This window comes from Hyla sarda, unplaced genomic scaffold (assembly GCF_029499605.1).
Source record: "Hyla sarda isolate aHylSar1 unplaced genomic scaffold, aHylSar1.hap1 scaffold_2424, whole genome shotgun sequence".
NCBI classification, from domain to species: Eukaryota; Metazoa; Chordata; class Amphibia; order Anura; family Hylidae; genus Hyla; species Hyla sarda.
The window spans coordinates 1-13,546 of NW_026609110.1; the positions used below are offsets into that span (position 1 = coordinate 1).

At 47.1% G+C, this 13,546-nt stretch overlaps 5 non-coding genes and 3 pseudogenes across 5 annotated transcripts; all 8 read right to left on the reverse strand.

Annotated features, from left to right (window-relative positions):
* Positions 1–44: 44 nt before the first annotated feature.
* Positions 45–154, reverse strand: LOC130323071 (U2 spliceosomal RNA; annotated as a pseudogene).
* Positions 155–2,242: 2,088 nt separating this feature from the next.
* Positions 2,243–2,433, reverse strand: LOC130323065 (U2 spliceosomal RNA). Its single transcript, XR_008868447.1, has one exon. It is a non-coding gene; the product is annotated as a U2 spliceosomal RNA (small nuclear RNA).
* Positions 2,434–4,527: 2,094 nt separating this feature from the next.
* On the reverse strand, positions 4,528–4,718 carry LOC130323072 (U2 spliceosomal RNA). The gene has a single exon (XR_008868450.1). It is a non-coding gene; the product is annotated as a U2 spliceosomal RNA (small nuclear RNA).
* A 2,096-nt stretch (positions 4,719–6,814) lies between these two features.
* Positions 6,815–7,005, reverse strand: LOC130323073 (U2 spliceosomal RNA). Its single transcript, XR_008868451.1, has one exon. It is a non-coding gene; the product is annotated as a U2 spliceosomal RNA (small nuclear RNA).
* A 2,097-nt stretch (positions 7,006–9,102) lies between these two features.
* LOC130323067 (U2 spliceosomal RNA) lies at positions 9,103–9,292 on the reverse strand. The gene has a single exon (XR_008868449.1). It is a non-coding gene; the product is annotated as a U2 spliceosomal RNA (small nuclear RNA).
* A 691-nt stretch (positions 9,293–9,983) lies between these two features.
* On the reverse strand, positions 9,984–10,143 carry LOC130323069 (U2 spliceosomal RNA; annotated as a pseudogene).
* A 2,096-nt stretch (positions 10,144–12,239) lies between these two features.
* On the reverse strand, positions 12,240–12,428 carry LOC130323066 (U2 spliceosomal RNA). Its single transcript, XR_008868448.1, has one exon. It is a non-coding gene; the product is annotated as a U2 spliceosomal RNA (small nuclear RNA).
* A 694-nt stretch (positions 12,429–13,122) lies between these two features.
* Positions 13,123–13,281, reverse strand: LOC130323068 (U2 spliceosomal RNA; annotated as a pseudogene).
* Positions 13,282–13,546: the final 265 nt, after the last annotated feature.

Sequence of the window (13,546 nt, forward strand, 5' to 3'; positions counted from 1 at the left end):
TCACATCGGGGCAGCCGTCGAGCTGATTCCTCAGAACCAGCCCCGGAAAGCCCTGGTACACCTGCATCCTCCATGCAGCACCCATCCCCACCAGCATGAAAACTGATAAGAACAGATACTACACTTGATCTTAGCCAAAAGGCCGAGAAGCGATAACCGTGAAAGGGGCGGGCCCAACAAGGTCCCCTTCATGGGCACTATCACTGCTTGCTGTCAGGGAGGCTGCCAGACAATTTTCCATGCACACTCTGGGCTGGGGGGCAGTCAACCACCAGTACACACAGCAGAACCTAAACCCATACCATTATTGCTAAGCAGCAAGACAGGGGCCCATTGCACTCCCACGGGGCCTTTTTAAATGCAATCCATAACCCGGATTTGCCAGGAACCCTTCTTACTCCTCCTACTTGCATGTGACACTGGGCTTAGGATCTGCATAGGAAACACACACACAAGCACACACCTACCTTTGTTGCCTGCAGATGCCTCCTTGGCTGTCCCCAAACGGTATCAAACCAACACCCACGGGAAGCTGTAAGCATAGAGGACATGCCTGCACCCCATTGGACTTACCTGTGTGGGTTAAATCCGGGTTATTTGACAACCTATGGCGGTGATGGTTCTGCTCAGGCAGAGCAGTGCTGATGCTCCTCATAAAGCTGTCGCTGCTGTGAAGGTTCTAGGTGACATCACAAATCCCTTTGGTTACATACACAACAAAGCTGGGTTGTTGTTGTTTACACTCTGCAAGGCCTGTGGAAGTGAGTGACATCATAGCACTGTAGTTCTGAGGGTTCAAGATGGATGCAACAATCTCCTGTTGCTTCTATGAAGGCCGTAATAGACGACATCACCAAACAGCTCCATAGTCACATACACAGCAAAGGAGAGATGTTGTTTACACCTAGTGATGTCAGTGGTATTGAGTGACATCACAGCACAGTGCTAAGGCTCCTGGGCCTGGACACAGCAGCGGCTGCAATATCTCAACGGAGAATACGTTTATATCTATGTGTGTGTGTGCGCATATATATATATATATATATATATATATATATATATATATATATATTTCTCCGCCGAAATCACTTTTAAACCCATTTCCACCTTTTTTTCCCTTCTCTTCCTCTTACTTTTTTTTCACGTTTTTTTACGTTTTTCTCCTTTTCGCCTCTTTTCTGGGCGTATTATTCTTCTTTTTCTTCTTTTTTTTCGTCTAATGCATACCCCATCAGTGCAGCAATGCTTATTCAATACCGCCAGCAGATGGAGACACTGGGGGATAATTTTCTAAGGATTTATACTGATTTTTCCTGTCTGAATTTGTCGCACAGAAAGTTGCAGGCCAAATATGTGTGACATTTCTGCGACTTTAGCTTCTAGAGCATTTTTACAACATTATACATAGGTGCTGAATACATAAAAAGCGACTGTTCAGCGACAGACAAGTCGCATCGGCTGAAAGTAGGCCAGAATGTCAGTCCATGTTGGAGCAGGTTTAGATACAGTCTAAAGCATAGATCTCAAAGTCTGTGCACAGAATTTAGCAAGGGCCTCGCACCTTCTGATGCATCAGGTAGGTGCACAATAGCATAGCCTAACCCTCTGTACTTTGGTCTATATTGATGCGGGACATAGACAGCCAGCTGATGACCAATCCATTAGTGCAATGGATGGCTGGAAGCATTTGTCTTTGCCTTTGCAATACCACAGAAGCAATGCATGGTCAATGTACAGCAATGACACACCTGTGTGAACAGCCAGGAGACCCCCCCCCCCATGTTATGTTACATAGTTACATAGTTAGTACGGTCGAAAAAAGACATATGTCCATCACGTTCAACCAGGGAATTAAGGGGTAGGGGTGTGGCGCGATATTGGGGAAGGGATGAGATTTTATATTTCTTCATAAGCATTAATCTTATTTTGTCAATTAGGAACATTCAGCACCCACCCGCTATCAAGGCAGCTGCCTATCATGTCATGCCCTACCTGCACAGGTGTGCTGGCTACTCAAATGATCCAATTAAGGAGGCCATTTAGTCAGCAGCAGCAGAAGTCCTGTGCCTGGACGCTCCAACAGGGGCCAGACACAAGCAGAAGCAGAAGCAGCAGAAGCAGCAGCAGCACCACCTTTTGTTTTTTGGCTGCAGCAGCAGCAAGGCCCACAGGGCTGGCTAGCTGGCTAGCCAGCAAGCAGGTAGCAATGAAAGTAGGAATCTTTCTTTTTAACCCTGTAAGGGGGTGGTGCACTGTACCCGAAGATACTGCCATATCGGGTCAATGCATAGGGCGACGGAAGCAAGCTTCGAAATCGGCCCCCGTTCTCAAAAATCCATTTAATATATGGTCCCCAGATAGGGGACGTATCAGATATTAAACTGATAAGAACAGATACTACACTTGATCTTAGCCAAAAGGCCGAGAAGCGATAACCGTGAAAGGGGCGGGCCCAACAAGGTCCCCTTCATGGGCACTATCACTGCTTGCTGTCAGGGAGGCTGCCAGACAATTTTCCATGCACACTCTGGGCTGGGGGGCAGTCAACCACCAGTACACACAGCAGAACCTAAACCCATACCATTATTGCTAAGCAGCAAGACAGGGGCCCATTGCACTCCCACGGGGCCTTTTTAAATGCAATCCATAACCCGGATTTGCCAGGAACCCTTCTTACTCCTCCTACTTGCATGTGACACTGGGCTTAGGATCTGCATAGGAAACACACACACAAGCACACACCTACCTTTGTTGCCTGCAGATGCCTCCTTGGCTGTCCCCAAACGGTATCAAACCAACACCCACGGGAAGCTGTAAGCATAGAGGACATGCCTGCACCCCATTGGACTTACCTGTGTGGGTTAAATCCGGGTTATTTGACAACCTATGGCGGTGATGGTTCTGCTCAGGCAGAGCAGTGCTGATGCTCCTCATAAAGCTGTCGCTGCTGTGAAGGTTCTAGGTGACATCACAAATCCCTTTGGTTACATACACAACAAAGCTGGGTTGTTGTTGTTTACACTCTGCAAGGCCTGTGGAAGTGAGTGACATCATAGCACTGTAGTTCTGAGGGTTCAAGATGGATGCAACAATCTCCTGTTGCTTCTATGAAGGCCGTAATAGACGACATCACCAAACAGCTCCATAGTCACATACACAGCAAAGGAGAGATGTTGTTTACACCTAGTGATGTCAGTGGTATTGAGTGACATCACAGCACAGTGCTAAGGCTCCTGGGCCTGGACACAGCAGCGGCTGCAATATCTCAACGGAGAATACGTTTATATCTATGTGTGTGTGTGCGCATATATATATATATATATATATATATATATATATATATATATATATTTCTCCGCCGAAATCACTTTTAAACCCATTTCCACCTTTTTTTCCCTTCTCTTCCTCTTACTTTTTTTTCACGTTTTTTTACGTTTTTCTCCTTTTCGCCTCTTTTCTGGGCGTATTATTCTTCTTTTTCTTCTTTTTTTTCGTCTAATGCATACCCCATCAGTGCAGCAATGCTTATTCAATACCGCCAGCAGATGGAGACACTGGGGGATAATTTTCTAAGGATTTATACTGATTTTTCCTGTCTGAATTTGTCGCACAGAAAGTTGCAGGCCAAATATGTGTGACATTTCTGCGACTTTAGCTTCTAGAGCATTTTTACAACATTATACATAGGTGCTGAATACATAAAAAGCGACTGTTCAGCGACAGACAAGTCGCATCGGCTGAAAGTAGGCCAGAATGTCAGTCCATGTTGGAGCAGGTTTAGATACAGTCTAAAGCATAGATCTCAAAGTCTGTGCACAGAATTTAGCAAGGGCCTCGCACCTTCTGATGCATCAGGTAGGTGCACAATAGCATAGCCTAACCCTCTGTACTTTGGTCTATATTGATGCGGGACATAGACAGCCAGCTGATGACCAATCCATTAGTGCAATGGATGGCTGGAAGCATTTGTCTTTGCCTTTGCAATACCACAGAAGCAATGCATGGTCAATGTACAGCAATGACACACCTGTGTGAACAGCCAGGAGACCCCCCCCCCCCCCCCCATGTTATGTTACATAGTTACATAGTTAGTACGGTCGAAAAAAGACATATGTCCATCACGTTCAACCAGGGAATTAAGGGGTAGGGGTGTGGCGCGATATTGGGGAAGGGATGAGATTTTATATTTCTTCATAAGCATTAATCTTATTTTGTCAATTAGGAACATTCAGCACCCACCCGCTATCAAGGCAGCTGCCTATCATGTCATGCCCTACCTGCACAGGTGTGCTGGCTACTCAAATGATCCAATTAAGGAGGCCATTTAGTCAGCAGCAGCAGAAGTCCTGTGCCTGGACGCTCCAACAGGGGCCAGACACAAGCAGAAGCAGAAGCAGCAGAAGCAGCAGCAGCACCACCTTTTGTTTTTTGGCTGCAGCAGCAGCAAGGCCCACAGGGCTGGCTAGCTGGCTAGCCAGCAAGCAGGTAGCAATGAAAGTAGGAATCTTTCTTTTTAACCCTGTAAGGGGGTGGTGCACTGTACCCGAAGATACTGCCATATCGGGTCAATGCATAGGGCGACGGAAGCAAGCTTCGAAATCGGCCCCCGTTCTCAAAAATCCATTTAATATATGGTCCCCAGATAGGGGACGTATCAGATATTAAACTGATAAGAACAGATACTACACTTGATCTTAGCCAAAAGGCCGAGAAGCGATAACCGTGAAAGGGGCGGGCCCAACAAGGTCCCCTTCATGGGCACTATCACTGCTTGCTGTCAGGGAGGCTGCCAGACAATTTTCCATGCACACTCTGGGCTGGGGGGCAGTCAACCACCAGTACACACAGCAGAACCTAAACCCATACCATTATTGCTAAGCAGCAAGACAGGGGCCCATTGCACTCCCACGGGGCCTTTTTAAATGCAATCCATAACCCGGATTTGCCAGGAACCCTTCTTACTCCTCCTACTTGCATGTGACACTGGGCTTAGGATCTGCATAGGAAACACACACACAAGCACACACCTACCTTTGTTGCCTGCAGATGCCTCCTTGGCTGTCCCCAAACGGTATCAAACCAACACCCACGGGAAGCTGTAAGCATAGAGGACATGCCTGCACCCCATTGGACTTACCTGTGTGGGTTAAATCCGGGTTATTTGACAACCTATGGCGGTGATGGTTCTGCTCAGGCAGAGCAGTGCTGATGCTCCTCATAAAGCTGTCGCTGCTGTGAAGGTTCTAGGTGACATCACAAATCCCTTTGGTTACATACACAACAAAGCTGGGTTGTTGTTGTTTACACTCTGCAAGGCCTGTGGAAGTGAGTGACATCATAGCACTGTAGTTCTGAGGGTTCAAGATGGATGCAACAATCTCCTGTTGCTTCTATGAAGGCCGTAATAGACGACATCACCAAACAGCTCCATAGTCACATACACAGCAAAGGAGAGATGTTGTTTACACCTAGTGATGTCAGTGGTATTGAGTGACATCACAGCACAGTGCTAAGGCTCCTGGGCCTGGACACAGCAGCGGCTGCAATATCTCAACGGAGAATACGTTTATATCTATGTGTGTGTGTGCGCATATATATATATATATATATATATATATATATATATATATATATATATTCTCCGCCGAAATCACTTTTAAACCCATTTCCACCTTTTTTTCCCTTCTCTTCCTCTTACTTTTTTTTCACGTTTTTTTACGTTTTTCTCCTTTTCGCCTCTTTTCTGGGCGTATTATTCTTCTTTTTCTTCTTTTTTTTCGTCTAATGCATACCCCATCAGTGCAGCAATGCTTATTCAATACCGCCAGCAGATGGAGACACTGGGGGATAATTTTCTAAGGATTTATACTGATTTTTCCTGTCTGAATTTGTCGCACAGAAAGTTGCAGGCCAAATATGTGTGACATTTCTGCGACTTTAGCTTCTAGAGCATTTTTACAACATTATACATAGGTGCTGAATACATAAAAAGCGACTGTTCAGCGACAGACAAGTCGCATCGGCTGAAAGTAGGCCAGAATGTCAGTCCATGTTGGAGCAGGTTTAGATACAGTCTAAAGCATAGATCTCAAAGTCTGTGCACAGAATTTAGCAAGGGCCTCACACCTTCTGATGCATCAGGTAGGTGCACAATAGCATAGCCTAACCCTCTGTACTTTGGTCTATATTGATGCGGGACATAGACAGCCAGCTGATGACCAATCCATTAGTGCAATGGATGGCTGGAAGCATTTGTCTTTGCCTTTGCAATACCACAGAAGCAATGCATGGTCAATGTACAGCAATGACACACCTGTGTGAACAGCCAGGAGACCCCCCCCCCCCCCCCCCATGTTATGTTACATAGTTACATAGTTAGTACGGTCGAAAAAAGACATATGTCCATCACGTTCAACCAGGGAATTAAGGGGTAGGGGTGTGGCGCGATATTGGGGAAGGGATGAGATTTTATATTTCTTCATAAGCATTAATCTTATTTTGTCAATTAGGAACATTCAGCACCCACCCGCTATCAAGGCAGCTGCCTATCATGTCATGCCCTACCTGCACAGGTGTGCTGGCTACTCAAATGATCCAATTAAGGAGGCCATTTAGTCAGCAGCAGCAGAAGTCCTGTGCCTGGACGCTCCAACAGGGGCCAGACACAAGCAGAAGCAGAAGCAGCAGAAGCAGCAGCAGCACCACCTTTTGTTTTTTGGCTGCAGCAGCAGCAAGGCCCACAGGGCTGGCTAGCTGGCTAGCCAGCAAGCAGGTAGCAATGAAAGTAGGAATCTTTCTTTTTAACCCTGTAAGGGGGTGGTGCACTGTACCCGAAGATACTGCCATATCGGGTCAATGCATAGGGCGACGGAAGCAAGCTTCGAAATCGGCCCCCGTTCTCAAAAATCCATTTAATATATGGTCCCCAGATAGGGGACGTATCAGATATTAAACTGATAAGAACAGATACTACACTTGATCTTAGCCAAAAGGCCGAGAAGCGATAACCGTGAAAGGGGCGGGCCCAACAAGGTCCCCTTCATGGGCACTATCACTGCTTGCTGTCAGGGAGGCTGCCAGACAATTTTCCATGCACACTCTGGGCTGGGGGGCAGTCAACCACCAGTACACACAGCAGAACCTAAACCCATACCATTATTGCTAAGCAGCAAGACAGGGGCCCATTGCACTCCCACGGGGCCTTTTTAAATGCAATCCATAACCCGGATTTGCCAGGAACCCTTCTTACTCCTCCTACTTGCATGTGACACTGGGCTTAGGATCTGCATAGGAAACACACACACAAGCACACACCTACCTTTGTTGCCTGCAGATGCCTCCTTGGCTGTCCCCAAACGGTATCAAACCAACACCCACGGGAAGCTGTAAGCATAGAGGACATGCCTGCACCCCATTGGACTTACCTGTGTGGGTTAAATCCGGGTTATTTGACAACCTATGGCGGTGATGGTTCTGCTCAGGCAGAGCAGTGCTGATGCTCCTCATAAAGCTGTCGCTGCTGTGAAGGTTCTAGGTGACATCACAAATCCCTTTGGTTACATACACAACAAAGCTGGGTTGTTGTTGTTTACACTCTGCAAGGCCTGTGGAAGTGAGTGACATCATAGCACTGTAGTTCTGAGGGTTCAAGATGGATGCAACAATCTCCTGTTGCTTCTATGAAGGCCGTAATAGACGACATCACCAAACAGCTCCATAGTCACATACACAGCAAAGGAGAGATGTTGTTTACACCTAGTGATGTCAGTGGTATTGAGTGACATCACAGCACAGTGCTAAGGCTCCTGGGCCTGGACACAGCAGCGGCTGCAATATCTCAACGGAGAATACGTTTATATCTATGTGTGTGTGTGCGCATATATATATATATATATATATATATATATATATATATATATATATATTTCTCCGCCGAAATCACTTTTAAACCCATTTCCACCTTTTTTTCCCTTCTCTTCCTCTTACTTTTTTTTCACGTTTTTTTACGTTTTTCTCCTTTTCGCCTCTTTTCTGGGCGTATTATTCTTCTTTTTCTTCTTTTTTTTCGTCTAATGCATACCCCATCAGTGCAGCAATGCTTATTCAATACCGCCAGCAGATGGAGACACTGGGGGATAATTTTCTAAGGATTTATACTGATTTTTCCTGTCTGAATTTGTCGCACAGAAAGTTGCAGGCCAAATATGTGTGACATTTCTGCGACTTTAGCTTCTAGAGCATTTTTACAACATTATACATAGGTGCTGAATACATAAAAAGCGACTGTTCAGCGACAGACAAGTCGCATCGGCTGAAAGTAGGCCAGAATGTCAGTCCATGTTGGAGCAGGTTTAGATACAGTCTAAAGCATAGATCTCAAAGTCTGTGCACAGAATTTAGCAAGGGCCTCGCACCTTCTGATGCATCAGGTAGGTGCACAATAGCATAGCCTAACCCTCTGTACTTTGGTCTATATTGATGCGGGACATAGACAGCCAGCTGATGACCAATCCATTAGTGCAATGGATGGCTGGAAGCATTTGTCTTTGCCTTTGCAATACCACAGAAGCAATGCATGGTCAATGTACAGCAATGACACACCTGTGTGAACAGCCAGGAGACCCCCCCCCCCCCCCCCCATGTTATGTTACATAGTTACATAGTTAGTACGGTCGAAAAAAGACATATGTCCATCACGTTCAACCAGGGAATTAAGGGGTAGGGGTGTGGCGCGATATTGGGGAAGGGATGAGATTTTATATTTCTTCATAAGCATTAATCTTATTTTGTCAATTAGGAACATTCAGCACCCACCCGCTATCAAGGCAGCTGCCTATCATGTCATGCCCTACCTGCACAGGTGTGCTGGCTACTCAAATGATCCAATTAAGGAGGCCATTTAGTCAGCAGCAGCAGAAGTCCTGTGCCTGGACGCTCCAACAGGGGCCAGACACAAGCAGAAGCAGAAGCAGCAGAAGCAGCAGCAGCACCACCTTTTGTTTTTTGGCTGCAGCAGCAGCAAGGCCCACAGGGCTGGCTAGCTGGCTAGCCAGCAAGCAGGTAGCAATGAAAGTAGGAATCTTTCTTTTTAACCCTGTAAGGGGGTGGTGCACTGTACCCGAAGATACTGCCATATCGGGTCAATGCATAGGGCGACGGAAGCAAGCTTCGAAATCGGCCCCCGTTCTCAAAAATCCATTTAATATATGGTCCCCAGATAGGGGACGTATCAGATATTAAACTGATAAGAACAGATTTTTTTTTTTTTTTTTTTTTTTTATCTAAAGCCGAGGAACGTGCTTTCGATTCACCCAAAGTGCAAGAAAAAGTGCAAACGTGTTACACTAAAAAAACGTGCACAAAGGATGCGGTCTATCGCAAGCCCTTCTCCGATAGGAGAGAGGCCCCCCAACAAACCTTACCCTTCGCCTCCGGACCAAAAGGTACCTGCGAGGTTCCAGGTTCGATGTCCCTTTTCGCCGAAGCTACTAGGGGACCACAAATGCTCCCGGCATCCCCCTTGGCGTTGGCCAAGGTATCTGCCCGCAGAGCCGATTACGGTAGGTACCGTGCCAAAGCAGGAGTACCCAGGGTGTTTGCAGGGAGGTGCGGAACCTAATGGCCACACACCTCCCCTAGACCGCCAGGAGGGACACCCAGAAGGGCTACCGCATCCTGACAAATCCTGTGAACACACAACACGCAAAAAGTGACACAGTGAGACAAAAAAGAAATAAATAAGTGAATGTGTGCAGATATACTGCCCGGACATCCGGCCGGATCTATAAAAATTTCTCTGATCCTAGCCAGAAGGCCGGGAATCAAGAGGTGAGTGCCACAAGGTGAAGAGATTATGGTGCCCGTGCTTCAACTCAGTGAGTCTATTCTCCCAGTGAGTTTCGGCACCTCGGGGTCACCACTCCCCGAGGCACAAAAGTACCTCGGCTCTAGACCCTCTCAGCCTCATGGCGAGACCCGGAGGGAACAGGTCACATCGGGGCAGCCGTCGAGCTGATTCCTCAGAACCAGCCCCGGAAAGCCCTGGTACACCTGCATCCTCCATGCAGCACCCATCCCCACCAGCATGAAAACTGATAAGAACAGATACTACACTTGATCTTAGCCAAAAGGCCGAGAAGCGATAACCGTGAAAGGGGCGGGCCCAACAAGGTCCCCTTCATGGGCACTATCACTGCTTGCTGTCAGGGAGGCTGCCAGACAATTTTCCATGCACACTCTGGGCTGGGGGGCAGTCAACCACCAGTACACACAGCAGAACCTAAACCCATACCATTATTGCTAAGCAGCAAGACAGGGGCCCATTGCACTCCCACGGGGCCTTTTTAAATGCAATCCATAACCCGGATTTGCCAGGAACCCTTCTTACTCCTCCTACTTGCATGTGACACTGGGCTTAGGATCTGCATAGGAAACACACACACAAGCACACACCTACCTTTGTTGCCTGCAGATGCCTCCTTGGCTGTCCCCAAACGGTATCAAACCAACACCCACGGGAAGCTGTAAGCATAGAGGACATGCCTGCACCCCATTGGACTTACCTGTGTGGGTTAAATCCGGGTTATTTGACAACCTATGGCGGTGATGGTTCTGCTCAGGCAGAGCAGTGCTGATGCTCCTCATAAAGCTGTCGCTGCTGTGAAGGTTCTAGGTGACATCACAAATCCCTTTGGTTACATACACAACAAAGCTGGGTTGTTGTTGTTTACACTCTGCAAGGCCTGTGGAAGTGAGTGACATCATAGCACTGTAGTTCTGAGGGTTCAAGATGGATGCAACAATCTCCTGTTGCTTCTATGAAGGCCGTAATAGACGACATCACCAAACAGCTCCATAGTCACATACACAGCAAAGGAGAGATGTTGTTTACACCTAGTGATGTCAGTGGTATTGAGTGACATCACAGCACAGTGCTAAGGCTCCTGGGCCTGGACACAGCAGCGGCTGCAATATCTCAACGGAGAATACGTTTATATCTATGTGTGTGTGTGCGCATATATATATATATATATATATATATATATATATATATATATATATATATATATATTTCTCCGCCGAAATCACTTTTAAACCCATTTCCACCTTTTTTTCCCTTCTCTTCCTCTTACTTTTTTTTCACGTTTTTTTTACGTTTTTCTCCTTTTCGCCTCTTTTCTGGGCGTATTATTCTTCTTTTTCTTCTTTTTTTTCGTCTAATGCATACCCCATCAGTGCAGCAATGCTTATTCAATACCGCCAGCAGATGGAGACACTGGGGGATAATTTTCTAAGGATTTATACTGATTTTTCCTGTCTGAATTTGTCGCACAGAAAGTTGCAGGCCAAATATGTGTGACATTTCTGCGACTTTAGCTTCTAGAGCATTTTTACAACATTATACATAGGTGCTGAATACATAAAAAGCGACTGTTCAGCGACAGACAAGTCGCATCGGCTGAAAGTAGGCCAGAATGTCAGTCCATGTTGGAGCAGGTTTAGATACAGTCTAAAGCATAGATCTCAAAGTCTGTGCACAGAATTTAGCAAGGGCCTCGCACCTTCTGATGCATCAGGTAGGTGCACAATAGCATAGCCTAACCCTCTGTACTTTGGTCTATATTGATGCGGGACATAGACAGCCAGCTGATGACCAATCCATTAGTGCAATGGATGGCTGGAAGCATTTGTCTTTGCCTTTGCAATACCACAGAAGCAATGCATGGTCAATGTACAGCAATGACACACCTGTGTGAACAGCCAGGAGACCCCCCCCATGTTATGTTACATAGTTACATAGTTAGTACGGTCGAAAAAAGACATATGTCCATCACGTTCAACCAGGGAATTAAGGGGTAGGGGTGTGGCGCGATATTGGGGAAGGGATGAGATTTTATATTTCTTCATAAGCATTAATCTTATTTTGTCAATTAGGAACATTCAGCACCCACCCGCTATCAAGGCAGCTGCCTATCATGTCATGCCCTACCTGCACAGGTGTGCTGGCTACTCAAATGATCCAATTAAGGAGGCCATTTAGTCAGCAGCAGCAGAAGTCCTGTGCCTGGACGCTCCAACAGGGGCCAGACACAAGCAGAAGCAGAAGCAGCAGAAGCAGCAGCAGCACCACCTTTTGTTTTTTGGCTGCAGCAGCAGCAAGGCCCACAGGGCTGGCTAGCTGGCTAGCCAGCAAGCAGGTAGCAATGAAAGTAGGAATCTTTCTTTTTAACCCTGTAAGGGGGTGGTGCACTGTACCCGAAGATACTGCCATATCGGGTCAATGCATAGGGCGACGGAAGCAAGCTTCGAAATCGGCCCCCGTTCTCAAAAATCCATTTAATATATGGTCCCCAGATAGGGGACGTATCAGATATTAAACTGATAAGAACAGATTTTTTTTTTTTTTTTTTTTTTTATCTAAAGCCGAGGAACGTGCTTTCGATTCACCCAAAGTGCAAGAAAAAGTGCAAACGTGTTACACTAAAAAAAACGTGCACAAAGGATGCGGTCTATCGCAAGCCCTTCTCCGATAGGAGAGAGGCCCCCCAACAAACCTTACCCTTCGCCTCCGGACCAAAAGGTACCTGCGAGGTTCCAGGTTCGATGTCCCTTTTCGCCGAAGCTACTAGGGGACCACAAATGCTCCCGGCATCCCCCTTGGCGTTAGCCAAGGTATCTGCCCGCAGAGCCGATTACGGTAGGTACCCTGCCAAAGCAGGAGTACCCGGGGTGTTTGCAGGGAGGTGCGGAACCTAATGGCCACACACACCTCCCCTAGACCGCCAGGAGGGACACCCAGAAGGGCTACCGCATCCTGACAAATCCTGTGAACACACAACACGCAAAAAGTGACACAGTGAGACAAAAAAGAAATAAATAAGTGAATGTGTGCAGATATACTGCCCGGACATCCGGCCGGATCTATAAAAATTTCTCTGATCCTAGCCAGAAGGCCGGGAATCAAGAGGTGAGTGCCACAAGGTGAAGAGATTATGGTGCCCGTGCTTCAACTCAGTGAGTCTATTCTCCCAGTGAGTTTCGGCACCTCGGGGTCACCACTCCCCGAGGCACAAAAGTACCTCGGCTCTAGACCCTCTCAGCCTCATGGCGAGACCCGGAGGGAACAGGTCACATCGGGGCAGCCGTCGAGCTGATTCCTCAGAACCAGCCCCGGAAAGCCCTGGTACACCTGCATCCTCCATGCAGCACCCATCCCCACCAGCATTAAACTGATAAGAACAGATACTACACTTGATCTTAGCCAAAAGGCCGAGAAGCGATAACCGTGAAAGGGGCGGGCCCAACAAGGTCCCCTTCATGGGCACTATCACTGCTTGCTGTCAGGGAGGCTGCCAGACAATTTTCCATGCACACTCTGGGCTGGGGGGCAGTCAACCACCAGTACACACAGCAGAACCTAAACCCATACCATTATTGCTAAGCAGCAAGACAGGGGCCCATTGCACTCCCACGGGGCCTTTTTAAATGCAATCCATAACCCGGATTTGCCAGGAACCCTTCTTACTCCTCCTACTTGCATGTGACA